The 21,365-nt window shown below is 41.5% G+C and overlaps 1 long non-coding RNA gene across 1 annotated transcript; it reads right to left on the bottom strand.

Annotated features, from left to right (window-relative positions):
• Window positions 1–475: 475 nt before the first annotated feature.
• On the bottom strand, window positions 476–10,416 carry LOC137160526 (uncharacterized). The gene is made up of 5 exons (XR_010921904.1): window positions 10,256–10,416; window positions 7,051–7,156; window positions 2,336–2,423; window positions 1,141–1,219; window positions 476–681 (listed from the first exon to the last, which is right to left on the bottom strand). It is a non-coding gene; the product is annotated as an uncharacterized lncRNA (long non-coding RNA).
• Window positions 10,417–21,365: the final 10,949 nt, after the last annotated feature.

Raw genomic sequence — 21,365 nt, 5'->3', positions numbered from 1 at the left:
CAACCTTTGAATTGGCAGAAAACTTTGAACTGGGAGAAAGCCAAATTTCCAGTTCCCATGACGTCTCTAAAGAGGACATCCAACTGTTTGAATATAAAGACTACTTTCTAAAATAATCAAGATTCCACACAGCTGTGGAGATTCTTGCTCCAAAAAGAGGGATCATGGATGAAAAGCACTAGAAACACTAAGTATTATTACAATGATAATTATAACTATTTCCATCACAGTCATTAGCGTCCTATCTTGAAATCCCATGCAAAACTGACCTCCTGATTTTCAGAGTTTTTTTCATTCAATTGCTCTATCCTACCTTAATTTCTCCTGGCCTTAGTCTTTTCCTAGTCCAGAAGCTTCCATGCTGGCTGCATAGCTCTCCCAGTTCCTTGAACTGAAGTGGTATTTCCCAGAAAAACCTTGATCAAACAATCTTATGGCTGGGGGTAAGGTTATGAATAGCACTAGTGACCCATAGTGAAGAACATTCAGAATCTTTTTATTGAGTTGAGTAGGAAAATCACAATGAGTAAAAAGAATAGAAAAAAAAAAATCAACCATGATAAATAATCTGTTCTGCCTGGACTAAGGATGCTGGTCTGTCATCAAGGATTCTTTCTTGTTATTGCCAAAGTCATATACCATGCCAGGGTGACTTATGTTTCCTTTTAGTTTGTGAGATTCCTGGAAAATAAAATGCCTCATTATGTTTTGCAGTAACTTTTGCATTTTTGGATTGTGCCCCACAATGTCTAATGACCACAGCAATTTCATTTTATTTCACTAAAAATGAACAGATGGGCACTAGGGATATTTAATGTCTGCTTCTTAAAGTCCTACTTGGTATTCACAATTTAAAGTGTTTTTATTATTTCAGCCGGGATGATTAATAAAAAACACCTGTTATCTGGCAGATTTCTACTAGCGGGTGTGCATTTAAGAATGTTCTACTGAACATATTTTAATGTACTATGGAATGTGCATTGAGGAATGTATCACTACACATATTCCAAGTAGAGGAAACATCTCAAAAATTTCATGAGATGTACTTGTGTAAAGTTTGTGTAACACTAACAAAAAACTCGACCCATTTTGCTCAGCCTGTCACTCTGAAAATTCAAAATACAAAAAGTCACTTCTTACCATGAAATACATCTAAAACTGAATGTTATTGAAATGCATTTAGCATTTCCAAGCCCAAGGATGGTGGCAGCCATTTTTGCTGAAAAAAAGACATGATTTATGACAATATGAGAGAGTCAAAAGTAAAACAGTTTAAAATTGATTTAACAAATCAGAAGGAATATTTCAAGATTATAGTAAAATAGGCTAAATTGCTTTGGGATTTCAGTTTTTCCCTATACACTAATGTATAACTAATTTACACCACAAGAGAATTTGAGCACCCACATCTGCATTTGAAATCAAGCCCTCATTGTCTAAGGTTAGGTGGCTGCCAGAGTGGTATAAAGGGACCTGAATGTAAATAAAAATCAGGTCTGGGACATTAAAAAAGTTAAGCTCTCCACTTCAGTATTAACCACACCTCACACGTCCAGAATAATGTGTTATATCTGAATTCTGTCACTGAAAAACCCCAAGTGCTCTCGCAATACATGTAAACAAGATATTGCCTCAAAGGTAAAGGTAGTGTGCTGCCCATTGATCTGTTTGTACTGTTGTGAGTGGCAGTGAGCTGCCATTACATAATAAGTATTCTAGCAACATCTGGGCAAAACCAGCACAAAAGCGACGTGTTTTATGGTGTTGCATTGTTGTGCAAGAGAGGCAATAGACTTCAAATATACAAAACTGACACGGATTTAAGTGAGACATTGCAAAGAATTAATTCCAGAAAATTAGTGCCAGACAAGCCTATACTAAAGCAAACATGCACAAAACCCTTTCTCGAAAAAGAATAAAGCATAATCCAGATATTCATAACATTAAGTTATATACACATATTCATGCTCTCTCTCTCTTCACTCACCACGCACACTCAAGCGGTCTCCAGCTACCACACCTGTGCACATACAAACTCATGATCTATCTCTGACTTCTCACTCAGACACACACACACACACACACACACACACACACACACACACACACACACACACGCTTTTTCTTTCCCTACTTATCACACATTTTTAATGGGTCAAAAGAGTGAAAGGTATGCAAAAGCACGTGAGCAGCTGTGTGTGCTACAGATAGAGCCAGTGTATGAGCGTTTGAGATACATGGAGACAATGCAAGAGCCTGAATTTCCTTAAAATCATCTAAAATGCAGGAAATTGCAGCTGTCATTTCAAAAATTTCTATGGGGAAAATCATGTACCTCCTTCCATTATTTCTGTCCCCACTCTCCCAAATATCCAAAGCTATCCCACTTCCTTTTTGGTTGGCTATGGAATCTTGCTCTGCACCTAAAAAAAAAGATCAAATTTTGCTGGAGAAATTGCTGTAACTAGGAAAGCCATCTTGAACAAAAACTATAGTTGATTAAGTTAGGTTTTAATCTTAGAAGCATGTTTTCCTTTTGTTTGTTTGTAAACATTTTTATCTTAATTCTTTTTATTTGGTTTCACTTAAACCTACACCCTTTTGTTAATAAATTTGTTTTACTTTTATCATAAACCAACATAGGGCTTTGTTTGAAGTGGAGGCTTTGTCAACCCCACTTAAGTTAATAAGCTGCTATGTACCGTTGCTCTAAAGAAGAAGCAAATCTGATAAGGTTTTGTGGGTGCTACAATGAGAGGGGCTGAGCACGGCAGATAGACATCTGAGGAACTCAGAAGTTGGGGTTCACTGTTACTTGCTAGGCCAGGTTGGGACAGGCAGAGTCCTGAAAAGTTTGCTGGTGAGGCAGACAAGCTGATGTGTCAGGGAGCTAACACGTAGCTTAGCAACAGCAAACCTCTCACTTGCTGAGGCTGAAAGGGTAAGAATGTTTGTAGGTCGGATACACATACATATTTTATGTCAAAGACCAGCATTAGTGGCTAAACAAACATATTGCACATTGAACACGTGCATTTATTTGAGTGGTGCAGACCAGTTTTGAAGCTTTGTGAATTCACAAATACTAGCGAACTTGACTGTCCTCAGATCAACCAGAAACTCTATTGTTTGCAAATATTCCTTTTTGAAGGGAGGATGGGGAGGGGGATAGTATTTGAATCTAAATATTATCAAGATCTACTATGCTTCATTTTGTAATAATAGTGATTAACTGATCTGCACTGCATAGATCTTTAAAATCTAAAGTTACATGACTTTCTTCCTTAACATACATGTTACAATTATTTTTCCCATCTACTCTCCTCTTTTAAGTGCTCCACTTGCCCCAGTGACCCCATCCCTTCTTCTGATCTCCCTCATACCTATTGTCATCCCCTCTCATTCATCTCCATAACTTCTCACTCGTCTATGGCTCTTTCCCCTCACAATACAGGCATGGTCTTTTCTCTCCTTCTAGCCATCTGAAATCACAGCCTGTCTTTCTGACTTCCCTCATGGATGGCTAGTCTTCAGCTCAAGCTCAGCATTGCTCTAACTAAGAGCTCTTAATCTTCCCCCCCCCCCCCCCCCCAAGCCCTCCCAGCTACCTCCTTTCTTGATCATTTAAGACACCACCACCAGCCTGCCTGTCACTCAGGCCTGTAAACTGGGTATCATTGTTGACTCAGACCTCTATATAGGTCCTCACATCCAAGCTACGTCTAAGTCTTGCAGATTCTTGCTGCATAACATCTCTAACATACAGCTTTTCCCATCAATCCGCACAGCTAAAACTCTCATCCAGGCTCTTATCACGAATCCTGATTATTGCAACTTTCTTTTTTCTGGCCTTGATAAAAGCAATCTTGCCCCACTCATATGTATTCAGAATAGAGCTGCAAAAAGAATTTTCTTGGCACATTACTTTGACCAGGTCACATTTCTCTTTGAATCCCACCAGCTCTCCTTCCCATCAAACAAACCGCTTGTCTTCACTTTCAAGGCCCTTCATGGCCTATCCCATCCTACTTAGCATCTCTCATTCAGTACTATGGGGTTGACTCCTGCCGCCGATCAGCCAATGATGCCAGCCAGCCTTCATCGTCCACTTGTAAACTTTTCAAACAAGCACATTTGTGCTTTCTACCATGTTGCACCTCATACTTGGGAGAAGCTCCCCATAAACATCTGCAAATTAACCTATTATCCTCTGTTAAATCCCTCCTTAAAACTCTACTTTGCTGCGATGCCTACAAAGAAAGTTTGAAAACAGTTAGCCACTAATGTTCTGAGACCATTGCCTATCATGCTGACCGATATTGTCTTGTCGTTCCCATGCCCTTTCCTGCTGGTTTGGCTATATCTCTCTGTTCTCTCTTGTCGTATACTTAGACTGTAAGCTCTTTGGGGCAGAGGCAGTCTTTTCATCCTATGTCTTTACAGCACCTAGCACAACGGTTCATGACTAGGTCTCTTAAGTGCTACAGTACAATAATATCTCAGATGCCCATTGTAATGAGAGCCCTACAGAGGAGCTCAGAGCTGTTAAGTGCATGTGGAAATTATTTCTCTGTCCCAGCTCAGTAGTACCTGACATGGTGAAGGGTAAATTCATTAATGGAAGGTGAGTGGGTATGAGCCCATCCGGGGCCCTAGATAGTTTGTTTGGCATGGAATAGCACAAATCCTGTATACCACATTGATAAATCCGTCTGTCCCTTTCAAAACTGACTGCACCTCATTCAGTCACTGTGCATAAGAAAAAACATTTCAATGAGACACATAGGAGAGGCCAAAGGGTATTTAATCAGCCTTGCCCTAGAAAGAACTTGTTCATGGTACAGGAAAATTATTGAGCAAGCACAGGGAGCATAATGGTGTATGGTTTGTTATTTGCTTCTGAGGCAAAGACAAAGAAGGGATTTTGAGGCTATTTGTTATGCCAGAGATTTGTCGTCGATCGCTCGAAGAAAAGTGATAAATAAGTGCAAAAAAGACAGCCCTTCTTTCCTCTAGGTATGTACTAGACCTGAATAGGATCAATTCATTCCCACTGATACCCATTTATGCACACTGAATCAGATCCTCAACTGGTATCAATTGGCACAGCCATCTCTCTCCACTTACAAATGTGTAATATAGTATGTGATAAAGACCCAAAATGAGGAACACCAAAAGAATTATGCAGGAAGAAACAAAATTCTGGGGGACTCATTGTGTAAGCATGAAAAACTTTATAATCTCAGCTAAATGGCTATTTCAACTAATTTCAACAGCAAACTTGAGGTACAGCACGTTTGTGTGTCTGAAGTAACTGACTAAAATGTGTGACTCACTCAAAATGAGGAACAATTGAGGGATATGGGTCTAGAAAAATTACACCAGTTGAAGGTCAGGGCCCACTGTTTTAGTAAATCCATTTGTTTTTAGTCAGACTCGGAAGGCTGCCCATTACCAATGTGCTCCACAGGTGATCCATCATCAGCATAGATCAGTCCCTTCTTATGGTGGTGGGCAGAAATGTGGGTCGAGATGCTGATGCATTCACTCAGAAAAGCGAGTTGCACTGTAACAGTACTAGTCTGTTGGAAAATACATGCTGTTTCTACCACATCTACTTCTGGAAACAATTTCAACAGTGATTTCTTTTTCCACAGGAGCCTTTATTTTACTCAGCATATTTTATAACCTTTCCATAGGAAGCACTGTAGGTCAGAAAAATATTTGACTAGAGACAGAACCAAACCTCTGGATCCAAACACCCCTGAATCTTGGAGGTGTTTAGATCTGAAGCGCCAAATCAGCCAGCAAGTTCCGAATCCTGACAAGACCTTTTTCTGCTTATAGGCATTGGGATGGTATGATGTCATGATGGTGGCATTTATTTACCTGGTTCCTTCCAAGCTAGAATCAGTGCTTTTTGACTGGGCCTACATTCACAGTATTTACATTCTGAGTTTCAGATCATAATAGCAATTTTCCTGTGCTTCCACCAACACAATCTGCATTTGATAGGAGACTTCCAGTGAGCCTGTGCTTTCACTGTTTACATACTGTGTTCCAGATTGTAATTGGAGATGTGCCATCCACCTATTTCTAGGTTATTGTTTCCTGGGTTCTGGATAATCTAAGGATATTTCTATACTGAATCAAAAACCTACAGTTGGCCCATGCCAACTGATTTGAGCTCGTGGGGTGTGGGCGAAGGGGCTGTGTAATTGCAGTGTAGATGTTTGGGCTCAGGCTGAAGCCTGGACTCTAGGACCCTGCAAGAAGGGGACGGGTCCCAGAGCTCAGCCTGCAGCCCAGGTGCAAATGTCTACACAGCAGTTAAACAATGTTTAAACCCATGTTTAAATATTTTAAACCCATGAGCCTGAGTCAGCTGGAATGGGCCAGCTTTGGGTGTCTACTTGCAATGTAGACATAACCTACAAGTTCTTTTATTCCCTCTTTTGTTTATTGGGTTCTACATGATCATAGAAGCAGGTACCTCCCTGCCATACAGCATTTCAGATGGTATAGGGACCCTTTACTGCACTGTTTACATTCCATGTTGTGATACGATGTATGTTTCAGTGCTCACAGTTCTATTCTGGAGTTTTGTATTTGATTATTGGTCAATTTTGTGTTCAATGTACACAATCCAAGGGATTATGATAGTTGGCAGGGGACCCATCTCCCCTTAAAGGGGAGAGACACACTGTGACAGAGGGCTACCACATGTTTTCTATAGTGTGGGCCATATTTTAATACTGATACTGCCTTGTGAACCACATCCTCACTCTCCCTTGATCTTGCAATTGTTTACATGGAAAAGTGGTATTACGAAAGTACTGAATGTAGTTTAGCTTCTTCTAAAGCTATTTAGCAACTGGAAATGAGGAGGAGTCTGCATCACATGACTAGCCAGCCCTCCACAGACCACAGGCAACTGTACTGTGGACAATCAGCATTCAACAGACCACTGTTGAAAACTTGGCGTTTATAGTAATTTGGAAGCAGCCTAATCTAATGCAAAAAGGATAAAAAGTGCTTTTAGTAAATTACCGTTCAAGTGGCATATCTGGGGTTTGTAGTCATTCCTTCAGTTCATCTGTGAATGAAGCCCAAATGAACTCAAATTTTCCTCTTGTTTTGTATATCGCTTTTTTCACTGAAAGAATACATTGCAAGTCCATTAACCAGTTCTGCAATATCACACAGTGTCATTTTTCTTCAACAAACCAATACATAATTTAGGCAACAATAAGGCTGTGTGGAGACATTTTAAATTTAATATGTCTGTTATCTCTTTTTTTAAAAGAAATGCTTTGAGTTTCTTTAAAGGTGCAGATTTTTTCTAAGGAAACTGTTGTACTGATTTTTGGGGAATAACTGAACTCTGTTGAAATGCACTTTCAACTTTAATTCTTTTAAGGAACTTCTATTTGTTTGGTAATAGTTATTTGTCATAATGATTATTCTGTGCACTGAACGAGCAGGGGTCCTGTGGGGAAAAAATAGCATGTGAGCATGTAATTAAAGACTAAGATGATGCACAAAAGGAGGCAGAGTTAAAATTGCAAAAGAAAAAAAAATTCAGGCATTTCCCAATTTGTGTGCTTGACTTTGCAATCTAAATACCAGGGTTTTTTAAATGCAATTCCTTGGGCGAGAAGGGGATAATAAAAAGGTAAAAACAAACTATAATGTGCAATTGTAAAAACTTCCTTCTCAGCAGCAGGGTTAAAAACACTGAACCTTCAGCACTGCAGCACAGACTTAAGCCACAGGGTTATGTTACCTAGTGTCACACTTTGAAATGCACGATGCATCTCAGACCTTTTTGCAATCACTCGAATGCATCCCTCAGGTAGTAGGCTTTGCTTCTTTCATCTCTCTAGTGGTACACTGCAATTCTACAACTCAGACTGGACCTCTGGGTTACAGCCTTTTTATTTTCCAGACACATTTGATATGACAAGCACGACTGTACTTGGCACCTAGATTACTGGGGCCAAGTGCTGGGTCTGCAGGCCAAGAGAAAGGTTCAGGGGGTCTCTTCCCTCCACCTACAGAGGCCGTTATAGTTCCCAGTGCAGCTGCTGCTGCTCCTCCTTCGGTGGCATTGTGAGCCCAGCACTTATTGATGTTCTTGTTCAGTTATTATTCTGGCAGGCTGTCAAAAATTCCCCGAAGAACACCAGTGAGAGAAACTAAATGGTGGTTTTAAACAGTTTATATCTCAGCTAAACCTGAATGGAATCTCATGGGATGAGAACAAAGCACTTCTCTAGCCCCAGGACTTTCTCCCTACTAAAAGGCTTGCTGCACACAGTGAAGGTAGTAGACCTCAAAAAAAAAAAAAAAAAAAAAAAAAAAAAAAAAAAAGAGGTTGCCAGAATCTTTTATAAAGGAAAGTGTTGGGCCACCTAAATATAAGAATCACTACCTGCTTTCCCTATAATACTTCAGATTTTGACCTGTACCGAGTGAGTCAGTTCAGCTAAAGCTAAGCAGAAATGTAAGTGTTATAAGAGTCTCTCTGACATTTCAATTTATTTTAAACAGCTGACTAGAGTTGCATTTTTTGTAAGTACTTAGAAAATACAACAAAAGCAGTGGTGCAAGTGGAACTAAATCTTTAAGTCACTAGCACAAAAATTGTAAGAACTAACAGCCCAAGGAAGACAGATAGATGCAGAACACAATCTACAATATATGAAACACGAATAACTGTGGAGAAACTGCCTAATAGCATAGACTAGAATCTCAGGGTCCAGCAGATCCAATCTGACACTATTCCAGGGATATCAGTAGATGACTTCAAACACCATATCAAGCGACAGAAAGTTTAATCACTGCTCTCTCATATAGCACAATGAATAGTGATAATATTCCTGAATTTAGAACTCATAAAATATCATCTGTCACCTTTGGCAACATTGTCTCAGTACTCTGTTGAGATCAAATCCTTTAGTGAAGTGTGTTAAATACCTCAGAGGCAGTTGATGGTACATGAGAAACACCAGAGCTTTCTTGAAAGCCTTTATAAGAAAAAGAGCATTTAAAACTAGAATATATGTATGGAAATTCTAATATTCATTCCCTTCAAAGATACTTTCAGGCCCTTCTATTCTCCCACTCATGAATTCTAGCATTCTAAGAAGTTCATTGCCAGAAATGATTTATATGGACAGCACTTCTTGGAGTGAGGTTCAAAAATGGGCTCCCAAATAGCAGCAAAGGATCAATTAACCTTCCTGCAATATAGATCAGTAAGTAGCCACATATTTGGAAGTATCAAAATCTTTGCAGGTATTTTGTCTCTGGCATGAACTGGGCCAGGTTCTCAGGACTGGCCATTAGGCACCTGGTACAATTTGTCAGCAGGGTGGCAGAGATGGCTTCACTTTCATATCCTTGTGTTGTCAGGTACTGTTTGCATTCTATACCCAACAAGCAACAGTGATGTCCACTTTCTTAGACCCCAGAGCAAGGTCCAAGAAAGGCTTGAGTGTCACAATTGGGCGCCTGAGTTGGGATCACCTGGCTCGGTCAGCTAGGTCCACGGCATTTTTTATATTTCGCTATACTCTACTGACAATCTTGGTTGGAAGCTAACTTGTGAGTTGATCAGCAGTAATGGCTTTTGAAGTACAGGCCATGAAGCCATTAAATTATGAAAAACAGTTACCTTAAAACAATTGGAACACTAGGCTCTACTTATGCAGTCTGTTCACTCTATTTGTCCAATAACTCAGGACTGAACCTCATCCAGCTGTGTTTGGCCAAGGTTAAACATAATGAAAGACTGACTGCAAATGTGATTTTAGTAGCTAACAGTCCCTGTGGGGGTGCCCTAGCTGGTGATCTCATTTACATAACCAACCTCAGCCCAAGAGCACATTTAGCAAGTAAGCTAATAGAATTTGGGAGCAAAAGGTTACAAGATCTATGGAAATTAAATCTTTTTTAATTTTAAACAAGACTTTACAAAGCAAGGTCACAAAGAATTTTTTTGTTATTGTATTCCTTAATGTCAATATTTCCTGCATGGTATAGCAACCCTCCTTGGTCTCTCCTATTGGCAACAGTCTCCTTTGGCAGTGGAGCCTGAGGTAACTCTGCCCCAACCTGGACAAGTCTTTTGTCTCTTCCCCTTGGCACCTCCCACATGGAGCAGGCCTTATTTCAGGCCTATGGAGTGTCCTTCAACCCCATGGGGGAGGGACAGGTAGTCCCACTCCATGTATATGACTCAGGGTGGTACCTTGCCATGGCTCCTTCTCAAGGCTGTAGAGGTGGTGGTAAAGCCCTGGAGGATTGGAGAAACACTGGTCCTTCCTGCAGGCTGGGGCCAGGGTCTTTCCTTCTCTGCTTCTCCAGCTGCAGAGAAGCACTATCTGCTAGTCCCGGGGAGTCTCTCCTCCAGCTGCTAAAACCCTGCTGGCAGCTCCCCCCACAGGGTTTAAGTAGGCCTGGTGTAGCCCTTAATTGGGTCCAGGTGTCCCTAATTGACCTGCAGTAACCTCGCCTCTGCTTGCAGAAAAAAGGGCCCTTAGTAGTCTAGGGCTCACATACCTGCCCTGGGGGGACCTGTTGCCACCTGTGGAGGGCGAGGACCCCCCAGTGGGCCAGTCTTTACTCCACCTTGACCCCACGGCCTGCCAGGGACATCAGTTGGCAGCTCCTTCACAGAACCATGAGCACGGGTATGTACTTGGCGTGGTTCACCCCCCGCCCTGACACCTGCTACTTTTGTGGCGTGAGGGAGACCCAGGCGCACACTTATCTCGAGTGTGCCAGGCTGCAACCTCTGTTCCAGCTCCTCCAGAACCTCCTGCTGAGGTTCTGGCTCCCCACACTTATTTTTATATGCACACCCCATCCGTGGCCCCACAAAGTCGCGGGACCTCTTCATCAACCTCCTCCTAGCCCTGACCAAAATGGCCATCTACAAAACCAGGGAGAAGAGGTTGGCTGGGGGGCGCCCTGCGACTGTGGGGCCTGCTTCCGTTCCTCTGTTCACTCACGCATCTGGGCAGAGTTCCTCTGGACAGCATCCGCTGGCTCCCTTGACACCTTCTGGGAGCAGTGGATGCTGTCCGGGGTTCTCTGCTCAGTGTCCCGTTCTGGTTCCCTCCGTTTGACCCTGTGACCCCCACACCTGCTCCTTTTTTCATTCTTTGTCCCACGCCCACTTCCCAGCTCACAAATAGTTATATCCTTTTGTAGCCATCTGGCCTGACTTTACCACACCTAGTATATGATACATGCAGGGTGAAATGAAATCATTTTCTGTAACCCAAATTTAATTAATGTGGAGAAGGAAATTAGAATACAAAGAAAATTCAAGTACATGTTCTTACCAGGTCCTTCCCTAACAGTGAAACATTGTCATATTAGCTACATTATGTCATGGATGGGGACATAGGCAGTCAGACCTAGTGGTCAGAACAGTGGTGGTCATGCCTAGTAGTCAGAACAGGAGTCAGGAGCCAGGAACTAGAGACAGAGATCAAAGTTGGAGACAGAGTCAGGAATCAAACCAAAGTCAGAGCCAGAGTCAGTAGCCAAGGGTACGGCATAGAAGCAGGGAAATGGAACAAGGCAGGAGGGCAGGAACCAGGAATAGGACAAGAAGGCAGGACTCAGGCCAGAGGGCAAAGTCCAATGTATCAGTCAACCAAGGATTCACCTAAATACCCAGACAAATTTTTATGACTCCTCGCTTAAATAGCATGCCTGCGCCAATGAGAGAGGCCGCATGTCTCCTCCACTCAGGAGCTTCATGAGCAGTGCTTCTGATGAACTAGGGTCCACCAGTGCACACCCGCTGCTGGTACCAGCGAGCTGCAGTGTGGTGGCTGTTATCTGAGGACTGTCTAGGGACCCACCATCCCTCACACATTATACCAAATAATTCCATTCTAAAAGCAAAATTTTACTCTTCAATATCCACAGTAGATCATGACTTCAATATTCTTCTCCTCCAACATCACCGGAACATCCTTTTATTGCGTTCAAGATTCAATGTATGGCTATGAGGGAAAAAAAGCTCTTAATATTTAGAGCACATTTTTAACAATGGGAGCCATCTTCACTAGTACACTCTGCCTGCTTTGTGCTGTTCCAGTGTGGGAAAGCGGCCACATACCAAGCTTCACTAACCGGTTAAAATGGGCTTACACCTGCTTTCCCTCACTGGTATGGAACACAGCAGCTCGAGCATAGCAGTGAATATAGGCCTTAGATTGCTATCTTGCCATTTTTCCATTCCACCAGTCACATGAATGCAGTGGAAAGAGATCTATATGCATTGTCAGCAGTCCATGGTTTGCATTTATTTTTATGAGAAAATTTGATTCAAAATCAGCTTTTTTGACTATGTAAACTTTAATTATTTTCCATTTTAAAGACTCTACATGATTACTTTGAGAATATGTGCCCTAAACTGCTAAATTTGGAGTGATGGAGATACAGAACAATGCAATTAATGTGTCACTGTGCCTTTTATGAAATATGGTAGTCACAAAAAAAGCAGTTTCAATCTGACAAAGAGGGAGATGTGACCTACCCTAAAGAACAACATTAAAATTAACTGACTGATTTTATTAACTTCCAACAAGTCTTGCAAATGCAAGACTTTTTTTTTTTTCTTAAAAAGTGTTAGAGATTGAAAAGATCCAATGGTTATCCAGTCCATCTTCCAGCCAATAAAGGAGTGTTCCTGACCATACATTTTCTAGTATATTATCTAACCTCATTTCAAATGCTTTAAGAAATAGGGTTTCTATCACTTCCCTCAAGAGACTATTCCACAACCAGATATTTCTCATGGCCAAGAAAATTTCCTTATAATCGGCCTGCAAGTAATAACCCCGTCTAATACCAAAAATTTAAGCATTTCTCTGACAAATTATTTGCTGTTCTGGCAGCATCATGATTTGGAAAATTTGAAAAGTGGGGATTTCCTGTGGAGTGAAAGCTCAGAGTTTCAGCCAGCTCTCATATTGTGCTAGGTTACTGGTTCAAATCCTGTTTCATTTTGACTGAAAGTAGTTACAGCTGATGGTTGCTTGATGGCTTATGTGACCTGAGATGGCTTATGTGACCTTAACACAGATGTCTCTGCACTGGGGGGGTTAGGTCGGCATAGTTGCATCAGTCAGGAGTGTGAAGAATCCACACTGCTGAGCAATACAATTATGTAGATCTAACTTTTCCATGTAGATTAGGCCCTTTGTGTGGACAACATCAATAATTTGGTGTGTGCACAGGAGAGGAGTTATAATGTTTAACTGGATCTTTGGGCCATGTCATGCTCTTTATATGATAATGATAAACAATGGGAAGAATTTCAAAGATTCCAGATAGGGAAGAAAGTGACAACTAATGGCAGTAATGACAGAAAGAGAGAGATCAACGGGAAAGCAAGAGAAAGGCACAAACATAGGCGAGACTGTCAGAGGAAATAACTATATCTAGTATATATTCTTCCAGCACAAGCAGGGAAAGTGTCAGACTGAGTAAAAATTTGAGGTGCTGGAGAAAATATTTGGGTAGACGATGAGCAAGCCAGATGTAGAAACGACTCTCAGAATGAGATGTTTCCGAAACTTTATAATGAGACCGGCAACAACACAAAAACATCAATAAAGAAGTTCAGAAGTGACTTTCTGAAAACTTATAAGGTAAAATGCAAGGACAAAAAAGGTGAGGTGCTCTGAAGATGACTATGGCAGAGAACAATCAAATGAAAAGTAAAAGAACAGGGCCCTTCACTAGGGTGAATTTCTTCTTAAAATAACAACTCACAGAACGGAACAATATCTCAGAACCTTTACCATTGTTACACCAATTACAAAACAGTCCAGAACAAAATCGTGTTTGGTGACTAGACCTGAGGAAACATTGAGAAAAATTATTCAGGAGCACTACATTGATTTCTAAAAAGAATTTTGCTTTGCACCCCCTCTCTATTCACATGTGTGAGTAAAGTTTTGTTCAGATAAAATTTTCACAGAACGTGGATTTGGGATCTGTGGCTGAAAGATATTCAGTCACAAATAAAATTCATTTTGGGTGGAAGTAGCTGATGAACTTTAGTTCATCCAGTCTCAGAACAGAAATAATACTATGCGAACTAAGTGACCAATCACACAGCTCATACATAAAACAGATAAAGGAATACTCACAGCAAGTAGTTAGCAAGCAATCTATTGTGCAAGCAAATTTCAGTCTAAGCAGCCAAACAGTTTTGAAGAGTATACAAATGAGCAAAATTGCAGTCTATTTGTGAGCAAAAAAAGGGCTACATTGTCCAACTATTTAAAAACAGTTCAGTTCTTGTTGGTGACACAAATTATGACAAACTTGTTCTTTAGGGACTGTTCATTCACCAAGTCAAATTTGACCATTTAATTTTCACAAAGGAAACAGAGACATGAAACACAGATGGAGGAAAGGAAAACAAACGGGTAATAAAGACATCCTTAAACTGTGACATCTAGTGCTTCCAAGAGGCTGTATGGTCTGGAACATAGGGTGCTGAAGTGGGGCACTTTGAAGCTGGGTTCTATTCCTGGTTCTGCCAGTGATCTACTGTATAACCTTGGACAAGTCTCTTCACCTCTTCGTTTTCCCTCCCGCTGTTTGTTTGTCTTGCTGTCACGGGTCCACAGGATAGGTGCTTTGGAACAGTCCCTGGGAGGACCCCTTCCAGGTGCCAGACCCCCGTATGGTCTCACCCTTTCACTAAGGTAAGCCTCTTCGCTTCACTACTGCCCTGGACTGAGCCTCAGAGCCTTCACATTGTCAGCTTCCCTGCTTCACGTTGTCAGCTCCCATCAGCGAGTCCACCTGTGTTGGACACCTGAGAGAGACTTGTACACCCAAAGGGAGCAATGCATCCCCAATTTCAGCATCTGTGACTCTTAGCCAGCATTGTAAAAGCAGTAGGGTTTATTAGATCTCTGGAATATAGCATAGAAAGTCCTTGGTTAGCACAGAGAAAAGAAAGTTACAGCATGGTCCATTCTGGTTACCCAGAGCTCTAGCCAAGTGGTGTTCACCCTTAACTCCCGCTCTGTCCCTCTCAATTCCTTTGTTCTAGTTCCCGGGCCAGTCCCACCTGGCCCCTCCTCAGTCCTTTGTTGTCCAGCTGGACAACAAAGTTGGCTTCCTGTCAAGGGGGTGGGCCCTCCATGGTCCTTAGTTCCTAGATACTAAATATCCTGGTGATTGGATATGCCATTGTCTTCACAGACCTCCACTGACGTGGGACCCGAAACGTGAGACAGCTAGGCACCATTCACACCTTTTTTATAGCCTGCCCAAGAGTAAAAAGCCTTTTCCACCCACCTCATTAACCATGCACATATAGGGGAAACTGAGGCACACACAGTATTCAGACAAAATATTACAGAAAATTCCCACTCAGTCACACTTGCCCATTTGAACAGAAAGCTTTTCAGGGCAGAGACTGTTTTATTTTGGGGTTTGTATAACGCCTAGCACAATGGAGCCCTGATCTCAGTTTGGACCTCCAGAACTACTGTAAAACAAATTATAACTGTAATAATATAGTCATAGTCATGCTACCTATTTTAGACAAGTCGAGAAAATGACACCATCTAATTGAGGGTGTCTAAGAGCCCTACCCAAGACACAAGTAATGGTATCTAATAGCAAAAAATACCTTCAAAGCAAAAGGCCACAACTATGTGGTGAGCTGAATAGAGATGAGAAAGATTTAGATGTGTACTTAAAAGAAATTGGGTAAGCAGTGCCAGATTTGGTAAGATCACATATTGCTGTAAGCAAAGTCAGCATTTAAATCCCCATCCTTCTGTTAAAAGGTGGAAGGGGAGGGGCCAAAGGGCCTACACTTAATGCTGAAAAGTCTTTTTGAAGTATCTGCTCCCTTGACTAACAGCTCTCAGTGTGGCAATACTTAAATCATGATCCATCAAAGGGGTTTCAAAATAAACAGCAGCTGAATGAAAATGCATGAGATGACAGACGGAATAAACAATAATATCTGGGCATATGTTTAAGTCATCTGAAAGTGACTGCAACAATGTGTAAAATATCCGGAAATAGATATTTAAATGGCAGCTTATTTCCCCCAGGGGAAAATAAGCTTAAATCTTAAATAAATCCTGTTTATATTAAGCTGCATCCATTTTCTCCTTTGGTGAATCACTTTAGGAGCTTTCCCCACGTCTCTGGTTCACTACGTATAAAATAGAAACCACTTCTGCTCCTGCCCAGTTTTGCAGCCGGGAGATAGTGGGTTTCTGGACGCTAATGTATTGTCAATGTACAAAGCACACACAAGGCTTTCCACACCAGTTAATATTGCTTAGTACTTTTCGTGCCTGCTCTGAACTGGGGTGAATTTCACTGTAGGAGAACAATGTCTTTGCTACAGAATATACATAAAGATGATGACTGAGGGGAGAGCATATTTCTGAGGCACTTTTCATTGTACATTACCACTAGGGCATGGGGGCTGAGGAACCTTTCCTGGACAACCTACAATGTCATGATTTCATTGCGAGAGGTGAGCAATAGAGAGGAATGCAGATAAAATCAATGGGAACAGGTTAGCAGGGAGGTACAAGACAACAGAAAAACTCAGGATGAGAAGGAAGAGACATGAAGACATGAATAACATTACGGCATTGGCTTTCGTTCCCAATTTTTCAAACTGTCTTTCATGCTTTGTTACCTATGGAAATAACAAAACCACCTAAACAATGGGTCAAATCCACACAAGTTACACCAGACATTAACCTGATGTAATATCATGACTTTGTAACTGCAGTGTATCTTTTAGAAGCTGATTTCCAATTAAGTTCTTCAAAATAAAAAAGCAATTAAAAAGCAGGAGCGCAAGCCTATTCCCAGTGGGTGCCATTAAAGAGTAAATGAACACTGTCCAATACCATGGCTTTGTATTTCCTATATTTACAATGCAAACCATAATAAACACATTCAAACAGTATCACAGCAAACATTAACTTTTTAACAGCACCGCTGTAGTTATATTTTAACAGGGTGACAGAATAATAGCCTTTCCTCAATGGTGGGTTGGTTGGTTTGTTTGTTTGTATGTTTGTTTTTTGAAAGTTCAAATTTCAAGACTCTTTGCAATAAATGGTTTATTGCTAACAGTGAAAGATTAGTATTTTGGGTCCAATAGTTCTGACAAAATGATGTTCCAGCAGTCATTATCAGTCACTACATTCTTTCATGCAATGGATAAAAAGTACAGTATATCAGTCATGGGACTCCTTTAATATGCCCTGTTTTTAATCTGTCTGATTGTGATAGCATATGGCAGACAGGAGAGCACCAGCAGAATACTTCAGAATCATTTCACATATGCTGAACACAAGGTGTTTAAAGATCAGTCTGTGGATATTAATAAAAATACTTTTACCTTGCCCTGTGTTAAATACTGTAGCATGCTTAATACTTGCTCCAACTGTATTGGAGCATCAACTGAAGGATTGTTTGATAGTACATTTTCACTGATACACTTTATATATATATATATATATATACACACACACACACACACACAGAATATTTAAAAATATGAGAGATGAAAATCGATATCAATCACAAATCTGCAGTCCTTTCCCAAACACACTGGGCATTGCCATTATTATGTGTGGATAGTAACATTATTATTTGCATTATTTTATGGCATTCAGCAGAGTGGTCTGGGCCTCCAGTTCAAACATGCAAACCTGTTCCCTGTATGATGCATTTTCAGCCTAGTCTCATACAATGGCAGAATGAAGAGGGCCACAAACTATCCTGGGGAGACGAGACGGGGGGGGCGGGGGATGTGGGATCATATGACATATTCACATATTCATATGCACTACTTATCACTACTATGCAGGCTGGAATTTAGATCACCTTCACTCATGTTCTCTCCCTCTCTTTTTTGTGCTCATATATTTCTAATGCATCTATTGTCATGAAAGTAGCCACTTATGGCCTCGGATATATAGTGCTCCAGTTATATACAGTAGAACCTCAGAATTATGAACATCAGCATTACAAACTGACCAGTCGACCACACACCTCATTCGGAGCCGGAAGTATGCAATCAGGCAGCAGCAGAGACCCTCCCCCCAAAAAGCAAATACAGTACAGTATTAAACATAAACTACTAAAAAAATAAAGGGAAAGCAGCATTTTTCTTCTGCATAGTAAAGTTTCAAAGCTGTATTAAGTCAAGATTTAGTTGTAAGCTTTTGAAAGAACAACCATAACATTTTGTGCAGAGTTATGAACATTTCAGAGTTATGAACGACCTCCATTCCCCAGGTGTTTGTAACTCTGAGGTTCTACTTGTACTTATCTCAAAGTATAATCTCATCCAAGCCAAGCCCTTTGTGATACTCTGCTAGTGTAAAAGGGCTGTATATTGGCAGTAACTTACTAGCAGAGAATTCCTCCGTCATGTGGGGCATCCTCAGCTGGTGTAGATTCTGCATAGCCAGTTTCTAGGCAAATCCCTCTCCTAGCCCTAGTGTAGGAAACACCCTGAGGGTATGAGAGGGAATGGCCAGAATGCTCTGGAAATTCTCAGTGGGTGAATGGTCCTCAGTTGGGGGGGGTCATATTTTAGTGGATACAGTGTAAGGCAGTCCTTGGGCTGCTCAAATCTCTGACACAGATGGCTATGGGAACTACCCTGAGAATTGGAGAGCCCATTAACTAGCTGTCTGACAAGCCCCTATCCCCCTCCATCTGCCACACCCAATGGAAACTGGGTGCAGCAGATTAATCTATAACTAATTATCCAGTTTATTAGATTTTATGCCAGTTGTCTTCTGTAGATAACACATTGGATTGTTTAGTTTAATATAAAACCATTAAGCTATCAGTTACAGGAAGCCTCCTTTGTACTCTGTAAATCTGTAAAACGGCCAAATGTCCTGACCTGACTGTTCCTGGGGACTACAGATTAGTGAATAACTATCTATTTTTTTCTTGCCTGTTGTGAAACAAGTTTTTTCACTCCAGTTAACTCAGTTACTCATGCTATGTTAAATACAAACCTGTATTTTCCCTCTAATATTTACCAGATCAGCTCAAAAGATCCCCTTCAATATGCATTGGAGTCAAGGTATATTTTGATTCTGTAATTATTATAGTTGCTCAGGGCTATGCTACACCAAGCCTCGAGCACATGTGGTCTCCAAGACAGGAGTTGAAGGCACTTCAATCAGTTGCTAGGTCCGACTTGCCCTGGTGGGTCCCACTAACAACTGGGACGTGGCTAAGTGCAGGGGTATTTTACTATGGCTGGCAGAGAAGGGAAGTTTACAAATACCCTGGGTACAGGAGCTTAAACAGTTACAATTTAATGTAAAACAACTGCAGTTCCTATTTGGGGCCTAGGGAGGACTGTCCCCTACAGGCTCAGGGCTCCTCAGACCTAGTGTGTGGGGTGCCTCCCCAATCCAGTCTCTGTTAGAGACAAATAGGAGCTTGCAGGTTTGCAGTGGAGGATCAGTTAGTGATTGGTCTCATTGGGGCCCCTCTGCACTAGCTCCCTGGCCAGTCTCTGCTGCTTTCCAACAAGTTCAGCACAGACCCGAGTCTGGCAGCCATGTCTGACAGTCACATCATGTCCCACAGGCAGCTCCCCAGCTCCTGCTGCAGCCCGCTGTGCGCACAGTTCCCCGACAGCTTCCCCTGCATCCATATTCCCTGCGGCTCCTTGCTTGCCATGCGGCTGCCAGTTCCCCAAATGCCAGGTTCCTTTTTGGATCCGGGTCTTCCATAGAGTTCCTGCCTCTCCCCCTACTGGCCAGGGGAAGGGGATGTGCTCCCGTGTCTGTCTCGCAAAGACAGAGATCAGTGGAGAGGAGGTTAATGGGAATAGTAGTTTCCTGCTTAGCAGTTTCATCACAATATTTCCCCATTTTCCAGTTTGGTCAGACGGCTCACATTGCCCTGAAAGTTCACAGCCAAAACTCCTGCATCTTGCCAGCGGGTTAGACAAGATGACCATGTGGTCCCTTCTAACCCTATGGTTCTATGATTCAATATAAAATGGGGCCCACTTGAGGCAACCTCTTCTCCCTCCCCCAGCGTTTCCCTACCCAGAACTACACAAGGGAGACTCTTTCCCCTGTGGGCACTAAGATTTGTGCCACAGTGTTCCTCCCACCACTGTCATGTGGGATTGAGGAACGAAACTGCAGGAAGGAGCCAGCTAGAGACTCCAGTCAGTAGAAGCATCCTCAAAAGCCAAGAAGAGACCTTTGAACTTTCATGATTTCAGAGAATTCATTACAGTTTTAACTGAACTTTCTCTGACCTGTGATGATGGGCTGCTTGCTCCAAACTCTCAGTCTTTTATCTCAGCCTCACTCCATTCCTGCCTTTCTTACCCTCCTCTTCTCCCTTGCTCTTGTCTCCCTCACCCTCTTCACTGCCACGTTGCCTCTTCGTTCCCTTTTCTTTCTAGTTAGCATATCCCCTCCCTGAGTAAACCTCCCCCTATCCCCTGCAAAAAGAAAGAAAAAAAAATGGAACTAATATGCTCCTTGCTGCAATCACATTGTTCACTCTGCATGTGTGTTAGAGCTGGGGAAGGGGTCTGTCTATTTAGACTGTTATAAGCTCTTCAAGGCAGGAACCATCTACTACTATGTTTGTACAGGGCCTAGCACAATAGGGGTCCATTTCTGGTTGATCTTTGGGAACTTTCGTAATGAACCTGATTCATAATTAATCGTAATTTTCTTTGATGTATCAAAACAGTGCCTTAAAAAATTAAAACGAAACCCAACCTTTGAAGGGTTCTAAGAATGCAGAGGGAGACACTCTTATAACTGGAGGGCTTACCTTTTAGCTCCACATACAAATATACATTTAACAAGGAAAAACCAAAAATTGTTCTAACAACCTGTTCCTGTTAAGCACATGCTTAACTTTAAGTACATGAGTAGTCTCATCAGTGGGACTATTCACATATAGAAAGTTGAGCACATGTGCCTGCCTTTATAGGGTCAGGGCCTAAGATTTTAAATGTAAGCTACATTTAAAAATGCTATTAATAGTCTCAGGCATTCCAGGCAAATGAAAACGCCCTCATGGTCATGCTAAATATTTATTTTTATTGGCTGAGTTTTAGTAAATGAATTAGAAGAGAATGAAAGAAACACATATTTTCTTCTGGAAACTGGAAAAGTGTTATTTTGGAAATGTTCTCATGCCATTATAACAGACTCAAGAAGCATTTGGTAGGATGCCGAGGTACAAATAGTGTTACTGAATATAAAATAATCATGAAGAGGGTTATGTTTATCTAACTGAGTATGTTTTTGGAAGATAAATGA

Source organism: Emydura macquarii, unplaced genomic scaffold, assembly GCF_026122565.2.
Source record: "Emydura macquarii macquarii isolate MOO-44397 ecotype Brisbane River unplaced genomic scaffold, CSIRO-AGI_Emac_v2 contig_2205, whole genome shotgun sequence".
Taxonomy (NCBI): domain Eukaryota; kingdom Metazoa; phylum Chordata; order Testudines; family Chelidae; genus Emydura; species Emydura macquarii.
The sequence above is the reverse complement of the archived record's forward strand: the minus strand, read 5'-3'. Positions and strand labels throughout refer to the sequence as shown.